The sequence below is a fragment of the Ascaphus truei genome, chromosome 19 (assembly GCF_040206685.1).
Source record: "Ascaphus truei isolate aAscTru1 chromosome 19, aAscTru1.hap1, whole genome shotgun sequence".
NCBI lineage: Eukaryota > Metazoa > Chordata > Amphibia > Anura > Ascaphidae > Ascaphus > Ascaphus truei.
This window is the reverse complement of record NC_134501.1, coordinates 35,105,895-35,122,766: the sequence shown is the minus strand read 5'-3', so window position 1 is coordinate 35,122,766 and position 16,872 is coordinate 35,105,895. Positions and strand designations below refer to the sequence as shown.

At 45.5% G+C, this 16,872-nt stretch overlaps 1 long non-coding RNA gene across 1 annotated transcript; it reads left to right on the top strand.

Moving 5' to 3' along the window:
* The first annotated feature begins 69 nt into the window (after positions 1 to 69).
* Positions 70 to 14,706, top strand: LOC142470159 (uncharacterized). The gene is made up of 3 exons (XR_012789188.1): positions 70 to 370; positions 1,477 to 1,604; positions 14,279 to 14,706. It is a non-coding gene; the product is annotated as an uncharacterized LOC142470159 (long non-coding RNA).
* Positions 14,707 to 16,872: the final 2,166 nt, after the last annotated feature.

Below are 16,872 nucleotides of genomic sequence, written 5' to 3'. Positions count from 1 at the left end.
GTCACGCCCTTGTAGTTTTCTGCGTCAACCTGCAGAGGATGCTGGGTAATGTAGTCCAGGCCTATGACGGAAGTGCTGCCAAGTGTCACCCTGTGTGTTTGTGCAGCGCTGCGTCACATGTCACTGGGATTGGTTGTGCAAAAATAAGTACATATACCTTAACCCCTTCACTGCTTGGGGCTGCAATGCATTATGGGCTGAAGGAGGAGCTAAGTGGTTATCCTAACCGTGGTTAACCCTTTAAACATGCGCATGTCCAACATTTCTGTCCCAGGAGGGGCTGACCCCTTAAGCCTTGTATCTCAGGGTATTAGTGCTGACCAGTCTAACGTTGTTTCAGATACAATGGAGATTGTTACAATGTTAACATGTGAGTTAATAATGATCTAATACACATTGCAGCCCTGAGTTCAGGTTTAGCGTTCCCTGGTCTTTGTGTTGGTGTCTCTGCCCCCAGCCCTGAGAGGAGCGCACAATATGGACACCCAATACTACACAATGTTTCATGTGGGTGATTGACACCTTTGTAAAACAAAAATATATATATTTTAATTGATTATTGACGCTTTTAATGTTTACTCTCTAACCAAATGCATTGTGGGATTTTCACCGCCTTTATCTAACCTGTTCCATGATAAGACTGTTTGTGAGCCCTGTGATCTGCAGTAACATTCTTTCATGTTTTCTTATTATAAGTTATTATTAGTTATTGTGAGGCCATCACTATGATCCACCATTTATTATCTATTAGGACTCGGGCACCCGTGCTGAGGCGCGCTCTCACTTACCAGTGAGCCCCTGCAGCCGCAATGAGAGCGGCTTTAGCAGGGGCTCGCCTACGCTTCCGCAAGCGCGCGGAAGTGTAGGTCTTAGGAAAATGTTAAATTCGCGCGCTCATGGGAGCGCAGGGCCGGTCACGTGAGCGGTTCACCCAATGAGGGCGAACCAGTTCCGTGACGTCACTGGCCCGACACGCCCCCGGACGGCACGGTGTCTAAGGCCAGGGAAAGCACCCGCTTTCCCTCAGCGCGCCTCCGCACGGGCTGAGTCACCATGGACTCAGCCTTAACCTTTACAGTGACGGACCTACGGCCTTTCCAGGCATGTGGTTGCTTCGGCAATGATCACATGACCACCACCAGGCTGACAGGAACAAGTGGAAGGAACGCCAATTAGGCTGACCACTCCATTGGAGTCGTTGACTGTGCCACTGATTGAGCCACCTTTGCTGAAGCAGGGATATCCGTAAAAGCTGATGTGTGAGTGGCCCTTGAAGACTGGAGTTGGCCACTCCTGACCTAGAAGTTAAGAGCTAATTAATTGCAATGTATGATACAGGCTTGAAGTAGGACCGTGCATTAGTGTTGTCCCTCCGTCCCCCTAGGGTTTTTTCTCACAACATACAGTAGCATCCCTGCATAAGGACGCTATATAAATGTTGATATAAATAAATAACATCCTGTTGTCGGTTCCCAGCCGGTGATGTAGGAGAGGCCAACCAAGGCGGGAGACAGGAAGTTGCACGGAACCCTTTAGGGACGCCCGCGGAACCCCGGGGGAAAATACAGATCTACAGAGAATAAGAGGCAATGTTGAAAACAAAGGTAAAGTGGCTGCTCGTTGCGGGATGGAGTATGGTCAAGCTGCACCGCTGATCCCATTAAGGTTTTGGGGTGTGGATGTTAGGGGGTGTAACATAGAGTGGTCTAGTTGCACAGCTGTTCTCAATAGTGTTTTTGGGGGGGATGGCAGGGGGGTGGTGGGATGGGTGTTAGGGGTATGCCAGACAAGCTTCCTTGAAAAGCTGAATTTTCAGGGAGTTTTTGAATGTCTGAAAACTGGTGGGGAGTGATGGTCTGTGGTACGGACGTCCAGAGAGATGGGGGCAGCACGGGAGAAGTCTTGCAGTCGGGAGTGAGAGGGGGTAATAAGGCAGGAGGAGAGGCGGATGTCGTGGGCAGAACGTAGGGGGCGTTTAGGGATGTATTTGGGGATGAGGGCTGAGGTGTAAGGGGAGGGTGCAGCGTAGAGAGCTTTGTAAGTCAGGGCTAGGGTTTAAATTTGATTCTAGAGCAGGGAGGGCGCAAAATTTTTTCCCTCCCGGCGGTCCCCTCACCTCCGCGCCCCTGCTCCGGCGTCATGACGTCATGTTGCTATCATCACATGACCTCACTGCGTCATTTGATGCCGCGTTGCCATGGAGTCGCGTGTGAGAAGCTGCCAGAGCCAAGGTAAGTTAGATTTACAGAGGCTGGGCAGCTCCCCCGGCGCCTTCCGGAATCGCGTGGGGCCTCTGTAAACCCCACCCCCCCCCCCCCCCCCCACACTCAGTCTCTCGCCCCCCCGGGGGTCACGCCCCCCAGTTTGCACACCGCTGTTCTAGAGAATATGGGAAGCGAGTGTAGGGATTTGTGTAGTGGAGCAGCAGACGTGGATTGAGTGAGGTTGATTGGTGAGCGAGTGGTGAGCGAGGTAGGTGAGCGAGTGGTGAGCGAGGTAGGTGAGTTTGGCTGCAGCATTTTGGATGGATTAGAGTTGGGAGAGGCGGACTAGGGGGATGCCAACAAAGAGAAGATTAACAATAATAGCAATACTACCAATAAGGGAGATCAATAACTCAGACCTGTCTCATTTATCATGTGTTCTCCATCCGTCTCGTACTTATTAGGGAAGTTAATAGAGGATGTTCATGAGAAAGAATCGGGGCAGAATTGTGAATCACAAGAGCTGTTTATTATGATTCATTATAATCAATGAGGTCTATTTATCAATGTCTCCCAGCTGCAAATCCAGCACAAGATTAATCAAAGGAGTCATTCCCATTATTTCCAATAGGATTCCTTCTCTTTACTGACTCTGCATGTCTGTAACCCAGGCTGTACTGAAAAAGCGGTGTAATGCTGCAGCTATAAGCTATAAGCTTCCAGGGATCCATGTTAAAATGGACATGAAGCAAAAGGTGACAAACTGTGTGCTCATTTGCATGTCATTACCCAGAATCCCTGTCTGCAGCCGAAGCACTGTATGCCAGGGGATAATGGGGAGAGGCAGGTCTGCAGACCTGTCTGAGATGTGAATGTGCTCACACGTGGGGTTTGTATTTCCTGTTCTCTTCGGTAAAAACTAACACTGTATTTATTGGAGACCATCTGGCTTCAGGGGCAGCAGAGGAAGACTTTAGGGACCTACGTATAAAGAATAGTTACAAAAATCAATTGCTTATCTAAAATCACTAGAGCCATATGCTGGTCATTATTCATGTGGGCACGGGTTTTATTATTCTGTGTATGGTGTGCGTCATGCTTATGGTTTCATGTAACCTACTATTTGCATATTTGCCCGACAGACATCTTCCAAACTCCGCCATTAACGCCCCTCACGTACATTTTTCTTTATACATTGGTTCACGTAGCCAAACTAATTTACTTTATCTCCGTGATAAAGCACTTGCATCGCAAAACGCGTAGGTGTGTGTCCATACCAATAAAGCTACTTTGTTCAACTGTGGATCTGACGTCATTTGGCTGCTTGCTGTTGCACCGGATCTTCCCTCTTTACTTCCGCGTATGAGAATTGCCTGTACCTCCATTTTTACCATCGGCAAATAAGTACTTATTTTTTAACTGGGGTCCACCGCGCCTTGTTTGCTTTGTGCAGCGTTTCTTGCTATTTATATTTTTGTTATTCTTCTGTACGTCTGTTTTTTTGACAATCACTTATAGCAACTGTAACAGCAGGGCCAGAATGGCACCCACAACATACAGTTTGTACATAGTTACATAGTAGATGAGGTTGAAAAGAGACATACGTCCATCAAGTTCAACCTATGCTAAATTTAGATGACAGATACTTGGTCCTATATCCGTACTTACAGTATATTGATCAAGAGGAAGGCAAACACAAACCCCAGTGACATATCATCCAATGTTATCTCATAATAAGGGAAAAATAAATACTTTCTATTGCAATCCTTTTATCATTATCTATTTTTGCTAGTTTGATTGCCCCTTTTGCAACTTTTCTCACATTCCTTATAATTCCTAACCCTCTTCGTCTTCCATTCCAGCCGTAAATTCAGCTCACGGAACTATCTAACACTAAGCCACGTTATATCAGGGCAAATAACGTTAGATTGCCTTAAATTATCTGATTTTAATGCGTATCCACAGGTCTGCGACGGGGGGCTTCCTTCTGCCCCCCTGTGGTGGCGAAGGGGGCCAGGTAAACCGAACACGGAAGTAAACAGTAGGGGCCTATACTTCTCGACCCTCCATACTGAAGAACCACAGGGTTCCGTTGTAGACTAGTTCAGGGTCTGTATGGGAAGAACGCCACCTTTAGGTAAAACATGTTTAGTGCAGACAGACCAATAAGGCCATAGTTCAGGGTGTGGATGGGAAGAACGCCACCTTTAGGTAAAACATGTTTAGTGCAGACAGACCAATAAGGCCATAGTTCAGGGTGTGGATGGGAAGAACGCCACCTTTAAGTACGACTTAAATAACCTAATATAATAATAACTTTATTTCATATCGCACTTTTCTCCCAATGGGACTCAAAGCGCGTCACAATTCCAGCATAGCACGTGGTACGCAGCACATAGATGTGTTACAGACTCCTTCAGCCCTAACATGCATTAGCCAAAAGAGGCATTTTCTCTAACGTTGCCTATCAGTAGCACTAACTGCCGTAGAAATGTAACATGATGCTATTTATAGGAGTAAAACTGGGTTAACGTTTATTCTCATTAGTGGATAAGCGTTGCTATTAACCTAACTTTAATTTAGGTTAGCATTACGCTAAATAGCAGGGCTTAGTGGATTTGGGCCTCAGAGCTGTCATGAACTCCCCTAAAGACAAGAAAAAGGGCATGTCGGGGTCACAAGGGTCTTAGTACATCTAGCATCCCACCCCATATGACGTTTCCCCATCATGTCACCAGGGACCCAAAAAGTTACATTTTTATTTATAGTGAAAAAGACAAAAAAACGCAGTGAAAATGTTAGCAAATCAGTGTTTACAAGGAGACAAAAATAATCTATTTCCTTCCTAACTCCAGCAAATGGTAATTATATCCCTCTCTGGATCAATAATGTGCTTTGCATTTTAACCTTCTCGGCATATCCTTTGGTATCTTTCCCTGCTAGGGATTTGCTGTGCTGGGATGAAATGTTATTTACAAATTGGTAGGGCTTATGGGTCTTGAATCCGTGTCACGGAGTTTACCAGCTCAATGCAATTCAGTTATCTGGCAGCTCAGCACTTTAGAAAAACCCTTCCTCTATTTCCATAGCAGTGACACATCCAGACAAGCACAGGTTTCCTGGTTTGTAAACGGTCAGTCCCTTCCAGGACTCAAGTACATAATGGCAGTGACAGGTTAAGGAGTCAGTCCCTCTTAGGGGCAAAGTGTACTAATGGCAGTGACATGGTTAAGGAGTCAGTCCCTCTTAGGGGCAAAGTGTACTAATGGCAGTGACATGGTTAAGGGATGCATGATCTCCTTTCCCAGATACACTGAGCACCGTTAAATCAGGGCAAATAACGGGATTCATATGAATGGGAGTAAAGACGTGCTAAAGCGTATCCCTCTTTTGTTTATGTGGGCCTAAGTATTTTTAAATCTTCCTAAACCTGGTGAGCGGAGACTTGGGAGAGACTTTTATTACCCTCTAGTGGCTCCCTTCTGTCTGATACCACTGTGTGTTCAGCAAGAGTTTGCACAGGCAGGGCCTCCCCCCATCCCTGTCTGAAAAGTACAGGGCAGGAAAAAGGTAGATGAAACAGTTGACTGACAAATGTTACTCCATTCAGCTACAGTTCACTAATTAAACATGTGACTGATTAAACATGTGACTGATTAAACATGTGACTGATTAAACATGTGACTGATTAAACATGTCACTGATTAAACACGTGACCGATTAAACATGTCACTGATTAAACATGTCACTGATTAACCATGTGACTGATTAAACATGTGACTGATTAAACATGTCACTGATTAAACATGTGACTGATTAAACATGTGACTGATTAAACATGTGACTGATTAAACATGTCACTGATTAAACATGTGACTGATTAAACATGTCACTGATTAAACATGTGACTGATAAAACATGTCACTGATTAAACATGTCACTGGTCACTTTTAGTGATGATAAAGGACACTTATGAACACAATGATGTCTCAGACAGGTCCTCAAACCAAACGTGAGGTGGGACATTTTGCCGCAGGCACTCCGCCGCCGCTGTTTAGCCGCCGTGACATTTAGCCATCTCTCGTTTTGCCCTCAAGTTAAGTCCCTAACCTTATTCCTTACCCTAAAATCTTAACTCACCCCCAAACATGTTAACCCCTCACCCTAACCCCCTAACACTAATCTCTACCCTAAAACTCAAGACCCCTTCCCCTAAAATCACTAACCTTAACCCTTACCCTAACCCCCTTACCTTACCAATTATCCTATAAAGCTTAACCCTTACCCTAACCCCCTAACCCTAAAAAGATTAACCCTAAAAAGATTAACCTTTACCCTAACCCCCTAAAGTGAACCCCTAATGTTAACACTAATCACTTACCTTAGAGGCGAGACGGTCGGTGGCTAGCTGTCCCTGGAGGCTGAACGATGGCAGCGGAGTGACGGCAGTGGTGGTGAAAAGTCCCATTCCGGCCAAAGCTGCTTCACCCCAGAATCCCACAGCGTACAGAGCACCAACTACAGCCAAGGATTCTGGGTAATGGCATGCACATGAGCACTCATAGTGAATCATGTATGGTGGAGGGTTTCTGTCACCTTTTTTTGTACTAGGTGGAACTGCCTCTTTAAATGTATCTGATGGACACCTTTAAAATAAACAAATACGTGATCTTTATCCAACGTCCTTTGGTGATAAGACTGTTTGCCAGTCCTCAAAGCCACATGTTAACAACATAGAGAAAAGAACCCACTTAAAGCACTCAATGACCCCTATGAAGCGTAATGATAATATTAAAAATAATCTTTAATGCTAAACTAATTCAAATAATGGGTGTTAAAATACATCAAATGACACACATATATGTTAACCCTAAGATGAGTATATATGACACTCTGGGTTAATGTAATAGAGGGACAGTTTGAGGTGAATTAGATCAAACGTGTCCAGAGAACTGATATGCAGTATTCCCTAATAGTGGTAGTTAGGTATGAGCAAAGGTGGGGGGGGGCTGAAAAATCACCTGTATAGGTAAAAAACAGGTCTCAAGGTGATAGTAGTGAAATGTGAGACTGGTCAAAACGTAGCTATATAGGGGCACGAAATAAATGCACACCAATCAGTGTGTGCTCACTAGGTATATAATATATTGCTACAATGATGGAAGATCAATACTGTATATTCTCCCACCTAGAAAAACAGCTAATAAACTCCAAACAAATAAAGAGCTGGCTGTAATACACAGAACACAAATACTATGGCTAATAAGTTCCTATAAACGGTGTGGCTGTTGGTATACCTATGCACATATTCATGAATGTGCTACCACCGTTAGGAATGCTTCTGCCACTAATATAGCTGTGTATAAGTATAATGAGACCTGTCTAGAGTGTCAAACAAGTCCCAAGGTGGACAACTGGGGAATTAGGAGATATGAGACTAATCGTAGTCCTACTAATAAGCAATATGTACACACTGATCAAGGGGTGCACTCAGCATATAATATATAAATCCACAAATGGATAGTCAGTCACACATACCCCACAAGCAAAACACCTAAAAATCAGATGATAAACTCCAGGATGTTATATAACTAGCTGTCAACAATAAACATAAATACCATGGCTACTAGACTCCTATGAGCGGTGTGGCATGTGTATACCTGTGCACATATTCATGAATGCGCTTCCACCGTCAGGAGTGCTAATACCACTAATATAAAAGTGTATCCAAAGAGTTAAAGCAGCCCCAACCTCACCTAACGCTGCCGAGTCACCACACAGACTCCCGCCCAGGATAGAAGGGAGTACACGCGTGCAGTCTAGCAGCTGATTGCTCTGCAATTCAGAAGGCTGCCACGGAAGTCCTGACTGCGCGCGTGCACGTGACAGATGCCGACGCGCGCGTTTCGTGACTAGAAACACTTTCTCAAGGCTCAGTAATTTGGGTACCCTCACTAGTCAAATAGATAAACACAGGTGGCTGATATTCTTGAATTCAGTTTTCCCGGCGAAAATCTAAATATTGGTATTTCCCAAGATACAGATATGTAAGATAAGGGCGATTGATACTTTCTAAGGCAGTCAATAAACTATGTTCCTTAAAACAAAATTGCTTTGACGCACTGCGTAGGAATGGAAGAGAAACAGACCCCAGAAACAAATGTTCTAAGCTATGTAACTATAGAGGCATTTTTAGCATGAGTCATATAAGAATAACGGGATAGAAAGTTGGGGAGGGTCGTGACATATCTCCCAAACAGTTGTCAAACTTTAAAGCAACTTTTGTATCAATTTACAGATGGGAAAAAGGCAAGAGACATCGCCCCTAAATATGTCCTCATACTTTATCTTGATGACTAATTAAATTTACCTGGGTTATTGTAGTTCCTTTATAAATCCGGGTTATGGGGACTGTGTATTAAGCCCTATAGACTTCAATGGCGGAGTTGCTCCCTATAGCAGCGGAGCCCGTTGATTTCAATGGGAAAGAGTGAAAAGCAGAGATCCATTTTTAAATCGGAGAATCCTGCATTAAAGTAATAAGAATTTTAACTGTATTTGTGTATCTCTGGTTCTTGGGGTCGCAGAGAGCTGAAACTTGGCCACCATGGAGAGTCATCCCACTGGGCCCAGCGGAATGGATTATTTTAATATGTGAAGGTATTAAAGTATGAATTGTATTTTGGGTCTGGTATAAAAACTCAGAGTCCATATGTTATGTTAATGCTCAGGATGGGAGACAAATGGTCGATCATAAACTCCTGATCAAAGACTCCCCCACCCTGCTTGTGTATGCGAACACAAAGGAATGCAGGACACTTGATATTAAGTGTTGTACTTCACATCTTGGACAAAGGGTATCCTGGCAAAGCCAGACTTGAAGACGCCAGTCTTGTGGGAGGGGGGCTGAGGAAATAAGCCCCCTGTTTAGAATATTACCCACCCAGTGGGCAGGTATTAAGGTGCCCCTCAGGTGAGGTGGCAAGGAGAGATTGGGTGCAGGTAATTGTTCTCCAATGGCCTGCACTAAATAATAAAGTATAGGATTGGAATTACATATAAACCAGTGTCCATCCTACTGTATACTCTGGGTTCTTCGTGTATTTTCGTGATTGCTGCATGAATTGCTAATCGTGTAACCTGATTACTTCATCATTCCAACCCTAAGTAAGTGTCTATATTTTGCCTGTTATTTGTATATCTTGTGTGTTCACCTTCTTTAAGGAATAAACTCTAATTAATCATATCTAAGTTGTGTTCAATTCAACCCAGAGATATTTTGGTGTGTATTATTATAACCTATCACAAGTTACAGTGACACGTAGCAGCACACAAATTGTAGTGTGATTAGATATATCTATATCACTTAATAAAGTGAATAGGAAAATATAAAGTGTCTGTGCTGACCCAAACTAGGTAGTAAGGACAGGACTACTCATGTATAAATTCCTAAGGAGGATATAATAAAGTGCAAATATATATACATCCGTGCGATATAGAAAAAAATATATATAAATGAGTTAAACACAACCTCATAATAAGGGCTACCAATGTGAGAGGCTGCTGCTATCCAAAAAGATGGCTCTGCATCTCAAAGGCTATAAGAAACAAAAGCAGGACAGTCGCTCGTGGGGACCAGCAGGTGATGGTGTTGCGGTAACCTTTTAATAAATATGCCATATGATAAGCTTTAAAGAACTGCTGTTTGGTACGAGCAATACTTATCTTTACTATACTGTAATATATCTGTAGGGTGCTTTCCCCCACCCCCTGGGAGATGTGTAGCTATGGTGTGTGGAGGGTGCAATACCTGTGGCTCACAGGAGGCCTGAGCCCCCGCTACTGGGAGCCTGGGGTGTATCCTGGAACGATGCTCGGTAGCGCCTCCACCTGTGCGGGATTCTATGGTGTAGAATGACCCCGTCACAGGACACAATAAGAATACACACTTTGTAAAGCAGAACAGTTTTACTATATACCACTAATATAGTACAGCCTACCCACCAGGCCTCGCACGGCCGTACCTCCCAAAGTACCTAGGGGCCCTTGGGCACCCAACCAACCCGGTGTCCACAAAGTCAAATCACCCTACCCAATGTGTGGTACAGCGCTGCCCACTAATGTGTGAAGGTGAGTTTGTGCACTTAGTTGGGTACCTGCCGGGTGTGTCAACACCCCGGCGCGCTGATGCTGTACTGTCACGATGGACGGAACTTATCAACACATTTATATTCTGGCGATCTCGATTGAGCACACAAGTTAAGCAAAATAAACTAACATTTATTTCCTTAATAGACAAACACACGATAACCTTAGAATACACTTAATAATTACACTTACTGGGAGAGGGAACAGGATAAATTGTCCAGTGAATGAAAAGCACAGAAATAATGTCCCTTTAAATTGCAGTCCGTTTGCAAAGGGGCGCAAGATGCCAGGCCCATAAGTCCGTGTAAAATGAAATATTCGTTCTGGTTCTTTGGGGTTCGTTCTGGAATCCCCAGGGCTAACGACATCCTGAAGCAGGGCTAGTTTCCTTGTTGCGATGTTTTTAACCCCTTGCGTTCTGGAATCGCAGCCACTGTACTTAGACCTTATCCGCTTGAAGAAATCAGGTAACAACCACATAGGAATGAGGGTTACAGGCCTCTTTAAGGACAGGTGCCCTTGGAGTTTTTCATTAGCCTCATCCCATTGGCAAGGAATTGTCTTCCTCCTATCAGAGCCTGCCCTGTACCGTGGGAAAATCCTAGGGCCAGCCCGGGTAGCTCTGAGCATGCTCAGTGAGCAGCTTGGTAGCACTGCTGAGTAAAAAGGGGCCTCTTGTTTCTGGGGATGCAACGTCTGGAGTTTGGTCCCAAGGTGTGAAATATTCAGTTTGAGTAACAGGATCTGCTACTCAGAAACATCCTGATTAAGTCACACTTTAAGACTCTGGGGTCTTTCATCCCCTACACATCCATAGACCCAAAGGCATTGCCTCACCAGGGGGCTTTTGCAGCTGGAGAGGGAAATACCTCCCAGCTCATGTATGCATAACATTTGTTCCTTAATGCATTACAAAGGCAGGCAGAAAAAATAGCATCCTGCCTGTATACTTAAAACTGCAACAGAAAACCACTTTATCAAAAATATGTTTCACTTATGACAAAGTTATATATTTTTAATATGTGTGTGCTTGTGGGGTTACACTGAGGCTGCACAATAAAAATCAGGGCGCTGACTCACTCCTTTCCTGTGTTAGCAGTCTTTATTGAATGGCCCCTGTTATTCAGCACTGCAGGTAGAGACTAGCCTGCAAAAAGGGGACAACAATGCATAGAAGGAAAAATGGTACATGGGAACAGCATATAAAATTAACCCCTTCACCCCCAATACGATTTAGGATTAACCAGCCGAGCATACTGCCTTTAATCCTATTATCGTCACATGTACTGATGATGGGATCCACAGATCCGTTGCAATACGCCTCCACCTCTACGGTGGGTGGGTCGCGCAGGGATTGTACCACCTTTAATTGTGTCTGCAGTAGATGGGTGTCTGGTCCCAGAGCACCTGAGACCAGGATGCAGCCGCGTCCTGGCTGTGTCCCTCACTTCAATACTACAGGGGCAGCGTCCCTATCTATGGGCCTGTCCCTGCAGCAACCACAAGCTGAGGGGAGTTAGGGCCTATTAGGGGGTATCTGGCCTAGTGCAGGTGCCACAGACACCTGCACACACAACCTACCCCTTCCTTGTCTCAGCTCTGATTGCCGTGCTTCCTAGCGCGCGCAATGTATCAATCCGGCAAGCAGGGAAATCCTCTACCCTATTGGCTGCCTTGGGTCAGCTGGTATCCTCTCTAAGGCTCAGGGGACATGTAGTCCCTGCTGTGAGCCTCCTCTGATTGGCTGCCGTTCGCGCGCATACCCTGCGCATGCGCCAAGCTCAATGTAATGGCCGCCGCTATGGGGACTCACTGCGCATGCGCAACCTATTGCAGATGGCTGTGCCCTGCAAAGAGAGCCGCCGGGAACCTCCGGCGACGCAATCGCCTGCGCAACCTCCCTGACACTGTCGGGACCTGCCCCCTGCTTCCATTGCCTAGCACACCCGCGCCGGGAGGTAAGGGGCTTACTGGGGACCAGGGGGACCGGTGCTATACATCTCTTTACTATAATATACATCTTTTTTTTAACCTACCACACACCGAGAGTCGTGCGCTTGTCCTTCTTTTGTTTCTATTACTTCTGCAGCAGATGTAAGAAAGTTGGCAGTCAAATCTTAAAGGTGCCATCCCATCTCTTCGAGTAATGGGTATAGAAGATGTGAACAAAAGGTGTACAGGCATACCCCGCTTTAAGTACACTCACTTTAAGTACACTCGCGAGTAAGGACATATCGCCCAATAGGCAAACGGCAGCTCGCGCATGCGCCTGTCAGCACGTCCTGAACAGCAATACCAGCTCCCTACCTGTACCGAAGCTGTGCGCAAGCGGGGAGACTATAGAGCCTGTTACAAATGCGTTATTTACATCAGTTATGCACGTATATGACGATTGCAGTACAGTACATGCATCGATAAGTGGGAAAAAGGTAGTGCTTCACTTTAAGTACATTTTCGCTTTACATACATGCTCCGGTCCCATTGCGTACGTTAATGCGGGGTATGCCTGTATATCTATGGCGCCTAACGTATACAAATGTAAACCAAATAAAAGGATATATACAACCGGGACTGATAGGTGTTTCAGATCCAGGAATGTGCTCCAACAGGTGAATATTCGTGCTTGAAACAAAAACAAACAAAGTGCATAGCGTAATACTGCGTGGTAAAACAAAACTAGTATATACATGAAAACAAACAGCTGAGCTAAACAACAGGTGAACAGATATAAATAAACATTTAATAAAAGGACATATGAAAAAATGACATGACAATAAAAATATATTAATATAATGAGACAAGTCCCACTGTGACCTCTGCTGCTTTGGTAGAAGTGCCTACTCACCAGAAGGATGATAGTGGCAGACAGTGGGTAATTCAGAGAATATCTCCTCTCATCTGTGTGTAAGGAATCGGGGGCCACGTCCCCTGCGTCCCCTGCAGAGGCTGCTGCCTCTGCCCCTCATCGCTACCCCTGCCGGCGCGCGGCAATCCTGCTACTCACGCCGCGGCCGCCATCTTGGATTCTCACGCCGGCGTTACAGAGTGCGCATCTATCCCTGGCACTTGTAACACGCGCGCCATGCCTGCCTCCGCCCCCCGCTCAGCCCGGGAGTTCTTGCCACGCCTCCTGCACTCTCAGCTGAGCCCTGTTACTCCCAGCCTCTCAGGAGCTGCTCCTCGTCACACCCCAGTCCGGATTGGTGGATACCGCTTTAAATACCCTGCTCTGTCACTTCCTCCTTGCTCTGCATAGCTCCTTGCTTCCTGTGTAGCCTGGAAACTGTGTCGTGCTCCTGTTTGTCTTTACCCCTACAGATTTGAACCGGCTTGTCTGACTTACCTCCCTGGCTCCCGACTTCAGCTTACCCATCACGATTCTTACCTCTCAGACCCTCGGACATGGAAACGGATTTGACTACGGAACTCTCTATACTCCTGAACTCGGCAAGTACAACGACTATTCTGAATCTTAATCCAGGCCTGGCCACGCTACAACCACATCCCGGACCTGCTCCCTCTGCTGTCGGTGTGTATATTTACATCCCACCTCAGTACAGGGGACTGGCCTGGTCTGCGGGCTGCACAGAGTGACATTATGCAGAGCGCAACAGAAACAGACCTGACTGAGGTGGGCCAAATAATCAGGGGACTTGCGCTTTGCATTGATACTTTGGGAACTCAGATCACAAGCCTGGTACAACAGCTTTCCCAGCTTTCACTACAGCCTATTCCGCCACCGGCCCCAGCCGTGCAGGGTGGCGACCGGCCATCAGAACTCAGGATTCCTACGCCTAAAGCATATGCGGGTGACCCTCTAGCCTGTCGTGGGTTTTTGAACCAATGTGAAATACAGTTTGAGATTTCTCCCAGCCTGTTCCCCACCGGACGCACCAAGGTAGCCTATGTTTACTCTCTTTTAACAGGGGACGCCTTGGCATGGGCCTCTCCCATCTGGGAGTTGCGTGCGGAAATCACCCAGGATTACCAGCTCTTCCGCGTCACAGTGAGGCGGCGATGCGGTAGTGAATGGCTGACATGGCAGGGAGGGGTAAGTACACTTGGGTATAAATTAGTTCTTTTCATGTGTAGTATCAGCCCTCACCTTGACAAAGGCAGTGTTACCCTGCCGAAACGTTGGACTCTTTTGGCTAAATACAGTTAGGTCCGGAAATAATTGGACACTGATACAAGTTTTGTTATTTCGGCTGTGTACCAAAATAAATTCAAGTTACAGTTAAATAATGAATATGGGCTTAAAGTGCAGTCTATCAGCTTTAATTTGAGGGTATTCACATCCAAATTGGAGGAAGGGTTTAGGAATGACATCTCTTTAATATGTAGCCCCCTCTTTTTCAAGGGACGAAAAGTAATTGGACAATTGACTCAAAAGCTGTTTCATGGACAGGTGTGGGCTATTCCTTCGTTATTTCATCATCAATTAAGCAGGTAAATGGTCTGGAGTTGATTCCAGGTGTGGCATTCACATTTGGAAGCTGTTGCTGTGAACCCACAACATACAGTCAAAGGAGCTCTCAATGCAAGTGGAACAGGGCATTCTTAGGCTGCAAAAAAAAAGAAAATCCATCAGAGAGATAGTAGGATCATTAGGAGTGGCCAAATCAACAGTTTGGTACATTCTGAGAAAAAAAGAACGCACTGGTGAGCTCTGCAACACAAAAAATGCCTGGACGTCCACGGAAGACAACAGTGGTGGATGGTCGTATGATCCTTTCCATGGTAAAGAAAAACCCCTTCACAACATCCAGCCAAGTGAAAAACACTCTCCAGGAAATAGGCATATCATTATTCAAGTCTACCATAAAGAGAAGACTTCACGAGAGCAAATACAGAGGGTTCACCACAAGGTGCAAACCATTCATAAGCCTCAAGAATAGACAGGCCAGATTAGACTTATATCAAACAATATCTAAAAAAGCCAGCCCAGTTCTGGAACAGCATTATTTGGACAGATGAAACTAAGATCAACCTGTACCAGAATGATGGGAAGAAAAAAGTATGGAGAAGGCTTGGAATCAATCACCTGATCTCAACCCAATCGAGCAAGCATTTCATTTGCTGAAGACAAAACTTAAGGCAGAAAGACCCACGAACAAACAACAACAGAAGACAGCTGCAGTAAAGGCCTGGCAAAGCATTACCAAGGAGGAAACCCAGCGTTTGGTGATGTCCATGCGTTCCAGACTTCAAGCAGTCATTGCCTGCAAAGGATTCTCGACAAAGTATTCAAAATTAACATTTTATTTATGATTGTGTTAATTTGTCCAATTACATTTGAGCCCCTGAAATAAGGGGACTGTGTATGAAAATGGTTGCAATTCCTAAACATTTCATACGATATTTTTTTTCAACCCCTTGAATTAAAGCTGAAAGTCTGCACTTCTATTGCATCTCGGTTGTTTCATTTCAAATCCATTGTGGTGGCGTACAGAGCCCAAATTTATGAAAATTGTGTCAGTGTCCAATTATTTCCGGACCTAACTGTAAATATTTGTGATTAAGACCGTGTGCCTGCATATTCCTGATCATATGCCATCCCATCCTTATCAGACAGCCAATAAAGATAAGAGAGGAGTAGCGTGCGGGTCTTGTGGTCACACAGTGATATCCCTCAAGAAGCGCCAGTGTGAGCATGAAACGCGTTGGGGGGGGGGGGGTTCTGTGTGCCTCCTGCTTTTAATGTCTAATTAATAAATGTGCACTTTTAATCATCAATTTGTGCTCTCTAGCCAGAAATTTTGATCCTCGCAGGGCACCGTTATTTTCTGTACATGCTCCTCTCAGTGATATCAGACAGAAGGGAGCAGCCAGGGGCAATCACACCCCTCCCAAGTGTCAGCTCACCGTGTTTACACACTAAATTATAACAAAATAAAATACTTATAATAATAATAATAATAATAATAATAGCATATTCTTGTATAGTGCTGCTAGTTTTGCAGACACAGGTCCCTGCCCCGTGGAGCTTACAATCAATGTTTTTGGTGCCTGGGGCACAGAAAGATAAAGTGACTTGCCCAAGGTCAAAAGGAGCCGACACTGCTTCACACTCAGTGCCAGTCAGTGTCTTTACTCACTAAGCCGCTCCTTCTCCCAAGTTCCCCTGCTTCACACTCAGTGCCAGTCAGTGTCTTTACTCACTGAGCCGCTCCTTCTCCCAGGTTCCCCTGCTTCACACTCGGTGACAGTTAGTGTCTTTAGTCACTGAGCCGCTCCTTCTCCCAGGTTCCCCTGCTTCACACTCGGTGACAGTCAGAGTCTTAACTCACTGAGCCGCTCCTTCTCCCAGGTTCCCCTGCTTCACACTCAGTGCCAGTCAGTGTCTTTACTCACTGAGCCGCTCCTTCTCCCAGGTTCCCCTGCTTCACACTCAGTGCCAGTCAGTGTCTTTACTCACTGAGCCGCTCCTTCTCCCAGGTTCCCCTGCTTCACACTTAGTGCCAGTCAATGTCTTTACTCACTGAAGCGCTCCTTCTCCCAGGTTCCCCTGCTTCAAACT